The following is a 13,574-nucleotide window of genomic DNA, read 5'->3' as shown; positions in this document are numbered from 1 at the left end:
CTCAATGTAGAGGAGGCCACAACGGGAACAGCGGATACAGTGTATAACATTGACAGATGTGCAGGTGAACATCTGTTTGATGTGAAAAGTCTTCCTCGGGCCTGGGATGCGGGTGAAGGGGGAGATATAGGGGCAGGCATGGCACTTGCTTCGGTTGCAGGGAAACATGCCCGGGGTGGTGGGGCTGGAGGGGAGTGTGGAGCGGACAAGGGAGTCACAGAGAGAGCGGTCCTTCCGGAAAGCAGATAAGGGCAGGAACGGAAAAATGTCTTTGGTGGTGGGGTCGGATTGCAGATGGCAGAAATGTCAGACGAAGATGCGTTGGATTTGGAGGTTGGTCATGTGGTATGTAAGGATAATGGGTATTCAATTTTGGTTATTATTGCGAATAGGGGGTGTGAGGGATGAGTTGCGGGAAATGCGGGAGACATGGTCGAGGGTATTTTTGATCACTGTGGAGGGGAAGTGGCGGTTTTTGAAAAAAGAGGACATCTGGGATGTTTGGGAGTATCATAGGCCGAGACATCTTTGTCAAAGATCATCAGTCTCCTTCGCTTTGTGCAGAACATCTTCAGTTTCACCAACCTGACCTTACAATTAATATCCCTCAGTTCCTGAATCATTCTGATCAATCTCCTTTCAATCACTCCACAGACCCTCACTTCCTTGGTGCACACCACCTGTTTGTGCAGACCCGAATGCTCTGTGTTCAAGTGGGTGATGTTATCACACACGGGCAATTGCTCAGTGACATCACCCTGAATCCTGGGCATTTCATGAACTGTGGGTTTCCTCTGATCCCAGTGGCTCTGATATCTTTTGAGCTGCAGACTCCAGCATTTGATTTTAAAGTTGAAGACAATGAAATTATTTCATTATTTTCAACCAGTAATGTACACATTTTGTATCAGAGATAATAGGAACTGCAGATGCTGGAGAATCCGAGATAACAAAGTGTGGAGCTGGATGAACACAGAAGGCGAAGCAACATCTTAGGAGCACAAAAGCTGACGTTTCGGGCTTGGACCCTTCATCAGAAAAGCGGAATGGGGAGAGGGTTCTGATATAAATAGGGAGTGAGGGAGAGGCGGATTAAAGATGGATTGAGGAGAAGATAGCTGGAGAGGCAAAGGTGGCAGAAAAACTGCTCAATGTCCTAACGTGACTGTCATTCGTGGATGTGTGGGTGAATGAGGACAAAGGTGAGCCCCTTACTGAGGACTAACCGTTTGACCTCAGTCAGTGGGAGGTCTGGGGGATGGTGAAAATTCGGCAGGGCTCAGCGTGGCTGTCTCCTCTGGGGCTGCTGGCTGTGGAGGCTGTGGGCTGTTTGGCCTGCTGTATTCATCCAGCTCCACATTTTGTTATCTCATGTACACATTTTGCTTCACATACTGTTCCCAGTCATCTGACTCTGGTGTTGGTGTGATGTAAATCATGTCCCACTAACATGAGGATTTTGCAGAGGTGACAAAGAAGGTTGGTGAAGACAGAGCGGGTAAAAATTGTTTGGATGCACTTTGGAAAGGTGTTTGAAAAGGTTCCTCATGGTAGACTGGTTAGATCACATGGAATCCAGTGGAAGCTAATGGTTTGGATCCAAGACTGGCTTGAAGGCAGGAGGCACAGAGTGATGGCGGAGTATTATATTTCAGACTGGAGACCTGTGACCTGTGGTGTGTCACAAGAATCAGTGCTGGGACACTGCTTAGCCATAACTTTATATAAATGATTTAGATGGAAGCATAGGAGGGGTGGTTAGTAAGTTTGCCGATGGCCCCAAAATTCATGTTGTTGTGGATAGTGAAGAATGTTATCTCAGAGTACAACGGGACCTTGATCAGATGGGCCTATGAGTGACAGATAGAGTTCAGATAAATGTGATGTGATGCGATTTGGTAAGGCAAACTAGGGCAGGACTTACAAGTTAATGGTAAGGCCTTGGGGAGTGTCACCAAACAGAGACATTGGGGTGCAGATGCAAAATTCCTTGAAAGCGGAGCCACAGTTAGACAGGGTGGTGAAGAAGGCATTTGGCACGCTTGCTTTTATTGATCAATGTATTGAGTATCGGAGTTTGGACGTTATAATGCAGGTGTACAGAACATTGCCACTTTTCGAATACTGCATTCAGTTATAATATCCCTGCTACAGGAAAATTGTTTAACTGAAAGGTTTCAGGAAAAAAAACATTTACAAGAGTGGTGCTTGGATTGAATAGTTTGAGCGACAGGAAGAGGCGGCTGAATAGGCCGGAGCTGATTCCCTGTAACGTCATAGGCTGAGGCGTGACCTTACAGAGGTTTATAAAATCATGAGGGGCTTGGATGGGGTGAATTGTCAATATCTTTTTCTCAAGGAAAGGAATCCAAACCTGAGAGCATGGTTTAAGTTGACAGGCGAAAGGTTTAAAAGGGACCTGAGGGACAGTTTTACATGTAGAGAATGCTGCATGTACGGAGGAGGTGGTACAATCCCAGCTCTTAAACAGCATCAGGATTGGTAAATGAATAGGAAGGGGACGGAGGGATAGGGGCCAAATGTTGGCAAATGGGACTAAAATAACTTAGGATATCTGGTTCGAATAGACAAGTTGCAGCAATCAGTCTGTTTCCATCCTTTATATCTCTGCAGCTCTTGGATCTTAATTTGCAATTCTAAATTACCAGATTGTAATTGGAATGTTTGGAGTCGAAGCCAAACCATTTGTGACTTTTCAAGGTACTGAACTTAATATCCAGCAGCATCACGCTGCTCATTTCCATGAAGGGCGGGGAGTGACGTTAGGGATGTTGGAGTGGTTTGGGGACCAGAGTTCATATATTCCAGGTCAGATGGATTAGTCTAAGAAATTCTGTTTGTAACTGTGACCCAGTACTTCCTGACAGGGATATTACTTGATCAGAATTAGAATTTGTTTCAAGTATTTGATTTGATTTGGGAAGAGGCAGGCATTTTTATGCATTGCTAACAGTTCAGTTTGCTTAGTGCACAGAATAGAATGGCATAAAAATCAGACCCTTTTAGCAACTGCAGGCACATTGACACTGCAGGCAGTTACACATTCCAAAGAAATAGACGGGGTGGGATGGATTTGGAGGGAGGGGATAGTGATTCGCCTTTTTTTTGTAACAAAGAGTCACATTTATCAAGGGAGGGGGACCCACCATCTTCAGCGAGTGGTTCCTGCCGGCTGTGCACTGCCTGAGAGGGCGCTGGAAGCAGAATTATTCATGGCCCTCAGGAGAGAGTTGAATGATGAGATTTACAGGGCATCGGGAGGGACTGGTGAAGTTACCCATACAGAAAGCTGATGCAGAGAGTGACAGGCTGAAGCACCTTCCTCTGTGCTGGGACATTCTCTGAGCGTGCCGTTCTCTGCCGATTGTTGCTGCAATCTCACTGACCCGCTGCTAGTCATGGAGCTGGTTGATGAGGCTTGTTGGTGACGTCAGCTCTGCCCTACCTCATCTGATTGGTACATTTTCGATGATCTACATTCACTACGAAGATGTTTTCTAGAAAAGTGATGAAAAAGCACTGGTGCAATCTGACTTCTTTGCCCTGGTTAAGAAACCCAGGAGTTTGGGAACAACAGTAAAAACTGTCAGCAGTGATTTACAAGTCTTTGCACACAGTCAGGCTGGTGGAAAATAGGATCAAGTGTTTATTATACCAAGTGTTCACAGTTGGTGGCTATCTCATGTGTGGAAACATGGCCTTGCTTTTAGTGGTTTTGGTGTGAAGACAACACCACAGAAAAAGCATTTGTCCCTATCAGCTTTAATATCTGATATGTCCTTTGCCTAAGGACCCTATATTGAACTGATTTTTGGAGCAGGGAGTTGGAATACGAGCTTTCTCCATGCATTATTGTGGTATTGCAGTGTTCCCAGGAATGATGAAGTCTTATTAAACCAATTTTAAAAGCAGACTGATCAAAACTTGAAAAATCCTAGGTCCAAACACCTTGTTATCTCAGATTCTCCAGCATTTGAAGTTCCTACTATCCTCGATATGCTGGGATATGCTCAATGCTCTGGAACCATAATCATGGAATTCCTACAGTGTGGAAACAGGCCCTTCAGCCCAACAAGTCCACACCAAACCTCACAGCATCCCAGCCAGATCTATAACCCTCCTAATGTACCCCTCCCTGAATACAACAGGCAATTTAGCACAGCCAGTCCACCTAACCTGCACATCTTTGGACTGTGGGAGTAAACTCACACAGACATGGGGAGAATGTGCAAACTCTACACAGGCAGTCGCCCAAGGCTGGAATCGAACCCGGGTCCGAGTGCTGTGAGGCAGCAGTGCAAACCACTGAGCCACCGTACCACTGAAATGCTTTCTCTCAGTACTTTCACCCAACTTTCTCTAAATATGCTTGTTCCAAGGTAAACGTTAATCTCTCCTTTTCTGCATGGTCAGCACTTACTCTGAATATTATTGCCTCATCCCTGGTACATGCTGCACCTTCCCACCAACACCATCCCTGAATATTCACACATGGCATCAGAAGTAAAAGAAAATCACCTGCCAACACTACCTCATTACAAATAGCATTTCACAAAAAAATGCTATCGAAGTATTCACTAATTTTGAATTTGATGATGATGACTTGGATGTATTGAATGAGAGATTTTGGGAACACTGTGAGCCAGGAAAGGATATGGTGTATACAACGCACATTTTTCATTTGAGTGCAAAAGCAACCAATCAAACAGATGTGCACGTGGCTGCTTTATTTTTCGCAAGTCGAGGCCTATGAGTTTAATCAGATTACTGACTCACTGATGTGGGACACAACTGTGAATGACCAAGTCAGTGGCATATTACGCCAAAAGCCATTTCTCACATTAGCCAGACCAATAGATATTTGCGGATCTAGCAAAATGAGCCAGAGTGAAATAAAAATGCTACATCAAGATGCCCAAAAAGTACATTGTTGCTGTCAGAACTCTACATGCTTTTCAGCACCTGAGGCATGTTCTGCTCAGGGCCTGGCACAATGTCTCTGCCTTTCCCTGGCATTTTTGCACTTTGATGTCTCAACTAGAACCTAATGTCCCACAGTGCTCCTGTCTTGCCTGGTTGCTTATCACAGGCATAAGTCAGGCAGCTTAGCATCGTTATTACCAGCAGTCAGTCAAGGGCTGGTCAGCAGCTGTGGCAACTAATGCATTTTTTTCAACCAAATGGTCACGTCTACAAGTCTCAGGGAAACAGTTCTCAGTCAGGGCAAGGGAGACAGGATTCAGTCAGGGGATCCTGACACAGCATGTCCAAGGAATCATTTGATATCAGCCCAGGGACTTTGACAGTGTCAGTCAGCCATTGGGGCAATCAGGATCAGGGAATCTGTATCACTACAGTACAGAGAGGTGGCCACACTCACTAATTACATTCTCAAAATGCTGCAATAGACTTGTTGAGCCTGAATTATGTTCATCAATCCAAGCTGACCCTGTCCATTCCTGCCATTGGAGGTCAGTTTGATGAAATGCTCAAGGTTTTTGGGAGTTTGGGAGGTTCAAGTCCATAGCTCCCTGAAACAGCAGCACAAGTAGATAAGATGGTGAAGAATTTCGCTTTCATGGTAAACAGCATCAGGATATGGTCAACGTGGATGTCTGGTTCCTAAGTGGCATGTCAGAGCATGCACTATTTGTACGAGAATTACTATGGTTTCAACCACGAAATGGCCACAACTTGATCAAAAGAGAAAGTGACCAACAAGCAGTTTGAACCATCAGCTGTCAAATAAATTAAGACAGAGTTAAACGTATTGGCAGGAGTTTTTTTTACATTTTTTTAAAAAAAATTCATTCATGGGATGATCACATCACTGGATAAGAATGGCAGTTTCCTTCCCTAAAGGCCGTTGGTGAACAGATGGGTTTTTTCCAACAAAGACAATGGATTCACAGTCATCATCAAATTCTTATTTCCAGATGGATTCACACCTAGGTCCCCAGAACAGTATCTCAGCCTCTAGGGAAGTGACGGACAGAAGACTAAATAGAAAATATGTACTAGAAATCATACAATGTCTTGGTTTATGTTTCCATCATGAGATCCATCACTGCTATGGACACCAGGTAAAGAGCTGAAGAGACTGCAATGCTCCCAGGCAGAGTCACAGCGGTCACCAGGTTTCATAGCCGACTGGGAAAATGCAATCAGGGATTATAGGACATGACTCAGCCCAATCCTATGTTTGGATTTAAAACTTTCCTTTGATTTTTATCCACAAAATGAAAGATTACATTGTTTCCAATAAACAAATGTCTGTGGAGAGCAACAGAATCCGTCATTGTAAAGGTGTGCAGACCTATCTAACAAATAAAGGGCCATCGAGATCATCACAGAATTCCTACAGTGTGGAAGATGGCCATTCAGTCAATATCAACCCTGCAAAGAGCATCCCACCCAGTCTCACACCCTACCCACCCTATGCCTGCATTTTGCACACAAGATACTATGGGCAATTTAGCATAGTCAATCTACATAATTTGCACAGTTTTGGACTGTGGGAGGAAACCAGAGCATCTGGAGGAAACTCACGCAGACAGTGTCTGGGTAAGACACTGTTTGTCAGGTCAGTGCGGACATGATGGGCTAAATGGTCTGCTCCCACACTGGAGGGATTCTATGATCTCCAGCAACAAGCCCAAAACACATGGTTTTTGAATCTACTATAACAATGTGTGGAGCTGGATGAACACAACAGGTCAAGCAGCATCTCAGGAGCACAAAAGCTGACGTTTCAGGCCTTGACCCTTCTCTAGGCCCGAAAAGTCAGCTTTTGTGCTCCTGAGATGCTGCTTGGCCTGCTGTGTTCATCCAGCTCCACACTTCGTTGTCTTGGATTCTCCAGCATCTGCAGTTCCCATTATCACTGATACTATTTTTGATTCTACTGTTAGCTATATTCAAACCAATCAACTTATTCAGAAATTTGCTGGCAGTTAACCAGTCCTGATGAACCAGCAAGTCCCTTTTCACATATCGTGCAGGTGGATAGTCTTTAGTCAGTGCGAATGTGTCGACGTGTTGTGACAACGTGACTATTTCCAAGCTCTACCTTACACAACTGTTAGTGTGACATTTTATTCACAATACCAGCACCTTTAATTGAGCAGGGGTCGGTAACATCTGTACAAACAGCCCAAAACCATGGTTCATTTGATAGTGAGAGTGACAGCAAAGTTCTTCAACTGTGGTTGTCTGTGAACTCGCTGGTGTGTTAACAGTTTGGATGACAATGAATCCCTTCCCACACTCAGAGCTCATGAAAGGTCTCTCCCCAGAGTGAACTCGCTGGTGTATCAGCGGGGAATTCGAATCAGCAAAGCCTTTCCCTCATGCAGAACAGGCCAATGGTCTCTCTCCAGTGTGACTCTGGTGGTCAGTTTCTAGCTGGGATGGATGAAGAAATTCCTTCCTGCAATCTGCACATTTCCACACTGTCTCCCAGTGTCACTGCACTGGTGTTCGGACATTTCAGATGAATCTTCACAGACTCTTCAACACACACACCATGTGCATTTCTCCCCAATGTGAGTGCTGCGTTTTCCTTCAATGTTCAAAACCCTGAGATAATTGGGTTGTGATAAACAAAGTGACCGTCAGACCTGGATGTGGACCTGTTAAAATTCTCCAACTGCAGACTATACTTTCAAACAGAAAGTTAAGTGTAGCGAGTAAGAAACCAGAAGGACACAGATTGTGAAACTGAGAAATTCTCTGGGCATGTGTGGAGCGATACTTGGGGAAAATGCTGGATCACCATTAGAACAAATTCATTCATAAATATCCTCCAGGTAAGGGATCCAGTCAGTGTTTGCATAAAACTACCAAAAGAGAGGTGGGGGAAGCCAGCGAGGAAGGACAGTCATTGTATAGATCTGTAACTCAACCTTTCGATCCCTCTGAAAGACTAAGAATAGTGCAGAAGTAAAATTGTGGGAATCTGAAATGAAAACAAAAAATGCTTCATCAGCATTGTACAGCACAAAACAATCCCTTTGGTCCCAGTTGTCCATGCTGACTAGATATCCCAAATTAATCTAATCCCATTTGCAAGCATTTGACCTATACTCTGCGACACCCTTCCTATTCACATACAACATTTAAAAGGTATCTGGATGGGTAACTGTACCAGCTTCCACCAGTTCCTCTGGCAGCTCATTCTACACAGGCACCACCCACTTTCCCTTTTTAAAAAAAACAAATTCGCTGGAAAAGCTCAGCAGGCCTGTAGCATCTGTTAAGGAGGAAAAAAAGTTAACATTTCAGGACCGGTGACCCTTCCTCAGAACCCGAAACTCTTCTCTCCTCCACAGATGCTGCCAAACCTGCTAGGCTTTTCCAGCAAATTTGTTTTTTTTTAGATTTAAGGCATCTGCAGTTCTTTTGGTTCCCTTTTAAGACTTTCCCTCTCGGCTAAAGCCAATGTTATTAGTTCTAGTCTCCCCTAACCTGGGAAAACAATCTTGGCCATTCACCCTACGCCCACCATAATTTTAACAACCTCTATAAGGTCACCCCTCAGCCTTCAATGCTCCAGGGAAAATAGACCCAGCATATTCAACTTCTCCCTACAGCTCAAAATTCCACCTCTTGCAACATCCTTGTAAATCTTTTCTGCACCCTGCCAAGTTCAACAGCATCATTCCTATAGCAGGGAGACCAGAACTGAACACAGTATTCCAAAAGCAGCATAATCAATGCCTTGTTCAGCCTATAACATTGACCTCCCAACTCCTACGCTCAATGCACTGACCAATAAATGCAAGCAGAGCAAATATCATCTTCACTACCTTCTGTACCTGCAATCCACCTTCAAGGAACTGTGCACATGCACCCCAAGGAGTCCCTGTTGCATAACAGTCCCCAGGGCCTCATCATTAACTGTTTAAGTCCTGCGCTGATTTGCATTACCATAATGCAATTGCTCACATTTATCTGAACTAAAAACTTATTTCTATCACTCCTTGGCACATCAACCCATGTGATTATGTTCCCATTGTGCTTGGGAAGTAAACGCCTTTGCTGTCTACTACAACAACAATTTTAGTGTCATCTGCAAACTTACTAACCATTCCTCCAATATTCATTCCGCATGATTTGCATCAATGATTAAAAAAAAGCAGTGGACCCAGCACCGATCCTTGCAGCACACTGCTGTTCATAGTCATCTAGACTGAATCCACTCTCCCCCAGCTGACCATGATCTTGTCTCCTACCTTCAAGCCAATTTTGTTTCAAATAGCTAACTCTCCCTGGGTTCCATTTGATCTAATCTTGCTAACCAATCTGTCATGTGGAGCTTTGGTGAATGCCTTGCTGAAGTCCATAATAGACAATGTCCACTGCTTTGAGTTTTTTGAAGAAGTGACGAAGAAGGCAATCAAGTTAATGAGACAAGATTTCCTACTCACAAAGCCATGTTGACTATCCCTAATCAGTCTTTGCTTCTCTAAACACATGCAAATCCTGTCCCTCAGAATCCCCACCAGCAACTTACCCACCACTGACATCAGGCTCAACGGTCGATGGTCCCGTGGCTTTTCCTTAAAGAATGACACCACATTAGCCACCCGGCCTTCTGGCACTTCACTAGTGTCAGTGATACAAATACCTCAGCAAGGGGCCAGCAATTGCTTCCCCAGCTTCTCCCAGAGTTTGTGGGTAACACCTGATCAGGTGCCAGGAACCTATCCACCTTTATGCATTTTAAGACATCTAGCACCTAGATCTCTGTAATATAGACACTTCTCACGACTCACTATTTATGTTTCCAAGCTCTCTCACTTCCATATCCTTCTCTGCAGTAAATACTAATGCGAAATACTCATTCACTATCTCAGCCTGCAGTTCCACACAGACAGCCTCGTTGATCTTTAAAGGGGCCCTATTTTCTCCCTAGTTGCTTTTTTGTCCCAAATGAAGTTTCAGAATCTCTTGGGATTCCCCTTAACTTGATTTGCCAAAGATAGCTCATGTCTCCTTTTTGCCGTCCTGATTTCTCGAGTATAATCCTACTGCCCTTGTACTTCGAGGGATTGACCTAATTCCTGCTGTCAATACCCGACATGTGCTGCCGCCTTTTTCTTGACCACAGCCTCAATTTCTCCAGTCAGCCAGTATCCCCTACATTTACCAGCCTTGCCCTTCACATGAACAGGAACATATTGTGTCTGGGCTCTCCTTATTTTAGTTTTGAAGACCTCCCACTTTCCAAGCATTCCTTGACCTGCATATTACCTCTCTGGATCATCTTTTGCAAGTTCTTGCCCAACAATGTCAAAGTTGGCCTTACTCCAATTTAGAATTTTGAAATGTATATTAAATAAATAAGTTTTATTTTAAACTGATCACATCTGCCTGCATCTGGCATATACTCCTCTAAACCTCTCTTGTCTATGTCCTAATTCAAATGTCTTTTAAACAACGTGGCTGTACCTGTATCTGCCACTTCCTCTGAAAGTTTGTTCCACACATGGAAAACTCCATAAAAATAAAAGTTTCCCTCATGTCTTTTTAAATATGTCTTTCTCCTCTCACCTTACACACATGTCCGCTTGTCTTGAAATCAGCCAACCTTGTGAATAAACCCTTGCTATTTGCATAATCTGTGCCCTCATGATTTTATGAACCTCCAAGGCCACTCGTTAACCCATTATGCTGCAGTGAGAAAAGTGCCAGCTTTGGCCGTCTATTTGATAATCAAGCCCTCCATTCCTGGCAACATCCCAGCAAGTCTATTCTGAACTGTCTCCAGTTTAATAATAATGTCCTTCCTGTAACAGGGCGACCAGAGCTGCACACAATACCTCAAATGAAGCCAAAACAATGTCCTGTACAACCTCAACATAACATCCCAACTCTGAGACTCTAAGGTCTGAGCAATGAAAGGAAGTGAGCTAAACAACTTATTAATCACTCTGTCTACTTGTCTACATAAACTTCAAAGAATTATGCACTTGAATCTCAGCATTTCTCTGTTCCACAACACTACCCTGGGTGCAACCATCAATTGTGCAAGTCCTACCCGGTTCATTTTACCAAAATACAATGTCTCACATTTATTCAAATTGAACTTCATCCTCCACTCCTCAACCCATTGACATAATTGATCAAGATCTTGCTGTCATCTTCGATAACCTTCACTGACCACTATACCAACATTTCATACCACTAATTCTAGTATCATCTGCAAACTTACTAATCTTGTCCCTTAAATTCTCATCCAAATCATTAATATAAATGAGAAACAAAAGTGGACCCTGTGCCAAATGCTGTGGAACATGCTGGTCACAGAACTCCACTCTGAAAAATCCTCCAGCACCACCGTCTCTCCTCCAACTGAGCCAATTCCGCTTCCAATTAGCGAGCTCTTCCTGAATCACATGTGATCTAACTTTACGTATCAGTCTACCATGTGGAATCGTGTCAAAGGCTTCACTCTCACTCTGGAGGTGCTGCAAAACTGAAACAATTCCCCCACCATTTGCCCATCATTCCTTGAAAAGTTAAATCCAAACTCTTTTTTGAGAATAACTGCTAAATCTGCATCCAGCTGCCATTCAGACTGTTCCAGATCCTGGGAACTTGCTGAGTCAAACACTCTTCACATTTTCACTCTGCATTTTTTGCCAATTATCTGAATGTTGTACTCCACGGTTACCAAACATTGCTACAATGGAGAATTACCTGAGCTTTTGTTCACTCTCTCCAAACCAGAGACCCATCAATTTTAATTGACTTATGGGATGTGGCCTTTGCTGCACAGGCTAATATTGATTTCCACTTTTATTCAATTTGGAGAAAGTGGTACTTTCTATTACTGCTGCACTCCATCTGCTGTAAGTACACCACTGTGCTGTTATGATAATAATCCACCCTGGAGCCTCACTACCCTCCCTACTGCAGGAATCATACCTCAGACCTCACTACCCTCCAGATCATGCCCTCAAGCCTCACTACCTGCATTGTTGCAGGCATCATTCTCGAGTCTCAACACCCTTCACATCTGTGGAATCCCTCTCCAGCCTCATGACCTGCCTATCGTTGGAATCCCCCTCCAGCCTCAACTCACACCATCTATCTAGATTCCTCCAGTCTCACAGACCACCTTATCTGTCATCTCCTCCAGCCCACAAACTTCTTTAGCTCTATAATTGTCTTTACCGTCACAAACTCCCTCTGTCTGGTCTCCTCCAGCCTCACAATCTTCCCCATTTCTGTAATCTCCTCCAAGCTCACTTTTCTCTATTTTTGTAGTCTTCTCCAGTCTCAGAACCCTTCCTGTCTCTCATATCATCCAGCCTCACAGATCAGTGATACAAGAACGATATTTCTTTCCTCTAATACAATCCTTATTTTTATTCATCCACATGATGGCAGCACTTTCAATTTCCTGGGCTTCAGGCCCCAGAATTGAAGTCAACCGCTTTCCCTCTATACCTCACTTTACTCCCGAAAACACTGACCAATCATGAGTCATTTAGTCTAATATCTCATTTTCTGAAATAACTTGAAATATTGCTGGGCATCTTCCTATGTGAAGAGTCTCGGAGGTCTACAGCACAGAAAAAGGCTTTGTGGCCCATACAGCCTGGGCTGGTTAAAAACCACACCCTAACTATTCTAATCTAATTTTCCAGCACTTGGCCCATACACTTGTCTGTGTTGGCATCACAAGTGTGCATCTAAATATGCCTTAAACGCTATGAGGATCTCTGTGCCTACCACCCTCACAGAGAGTGAGGCTCAGTGCCATTGTCACAGCATGATGACATCACAGACAGGAACAGAGACGAGCTGAGTCTGTGCAAACCAAAGATCCCCCACACACCGTGAAGGACGGGAGGGTCCCTGATAGGGGGCAGAGGAGATTTAACAGAATGGTTTGTACGAAGAGGGTTTTTAGTTGCATGGATAGGGTTTTTTTTAAAGTTATAATTTCATGTGACTTAGGTATTGCTGGTACATATTGAGAATATCCATCGACAATAGATGGACTCTCATTCTCAACCTCTCCCCTTGCCTGGGGTGTGGTAATCTTCAGGTTAAACTAGCCCTATGGTCAGGTAGGATAATGGTGACTTCACCTTAGGCACAGTGATGCCACTTTGCCTCAGTGGTGTAGAGGGGAATGTTGAATGTGGTGGACGGGACACCACTCCGACACTGCTTCATCTGGAGGATGTTAACTTCCTTTAATATTGTTGGGGCTGTACTCATGCAGGTAAGTGGAAATGAAAAGTGGATGAGTGCCTCACACACAAGAAGCAAACTGTCATTGGGTAATCAGGTGCTTGGGGAAACGGAGATTGATCTCCTTGTAACAAAGGATTTTGAGGGGACCTTTGATAGGAGGTGTTTACAAAAGATAAACATTAGAATGGTAAAACGTACACAACTGGCCATAAAAAAGGACTACAGGACATATATTGAAAGTTGTAGGAAAGATCTATTGAGAGAATGGAGTAATAAGAGAGAAATTTTACATGGCAAATGGGAATGAGCAGGAACACAATACTCACACACAATGCGAATAT

The 13,574-nt window shown here is 43.9% G+C and overlaps 1 non-coding gene across 1 annotated transcript; it reads left to right on the top strand.

The window, feature by feature from the left end:
• The first annotated feature begins 3,720 nt into the window (after nucleotides 1-3,720).
• Nucleotides 3,721-3,912, top strand: LOC132209934 (U2 spliceosomal RNA). Its single transcript, XR_009446112.1, has one exon. It is a non-coding gene; the product is annotated as a U2 spliceosomal RNA (small nuclear RNA).
• The last annotated feature ends 9,662 nt before the right edge of the window (nucleotides 3,913-13,574 follow it).

This window comes from Stegostoma tigrinum, chromosome 8, assembly GCF_030684315.1.
Source record: "Stegostoma tigrinum isolate sSteTig4 chromosome 8, sSteTig4.hap1, whole genome shotgun sequence".
Taxonomy (NCBI): domain Eukaryota; kingdom Metazoa; phylum Chordata; class Chondrichthyes; order Orectolobiformes; family Stegostomatidae; genus Stegostoma; species Stegostoma tigrinum.
Note: the sequence above shows the minus strand (reverse complement) of the source record. Positions and strands in the feature narration are given on the sequence as shown.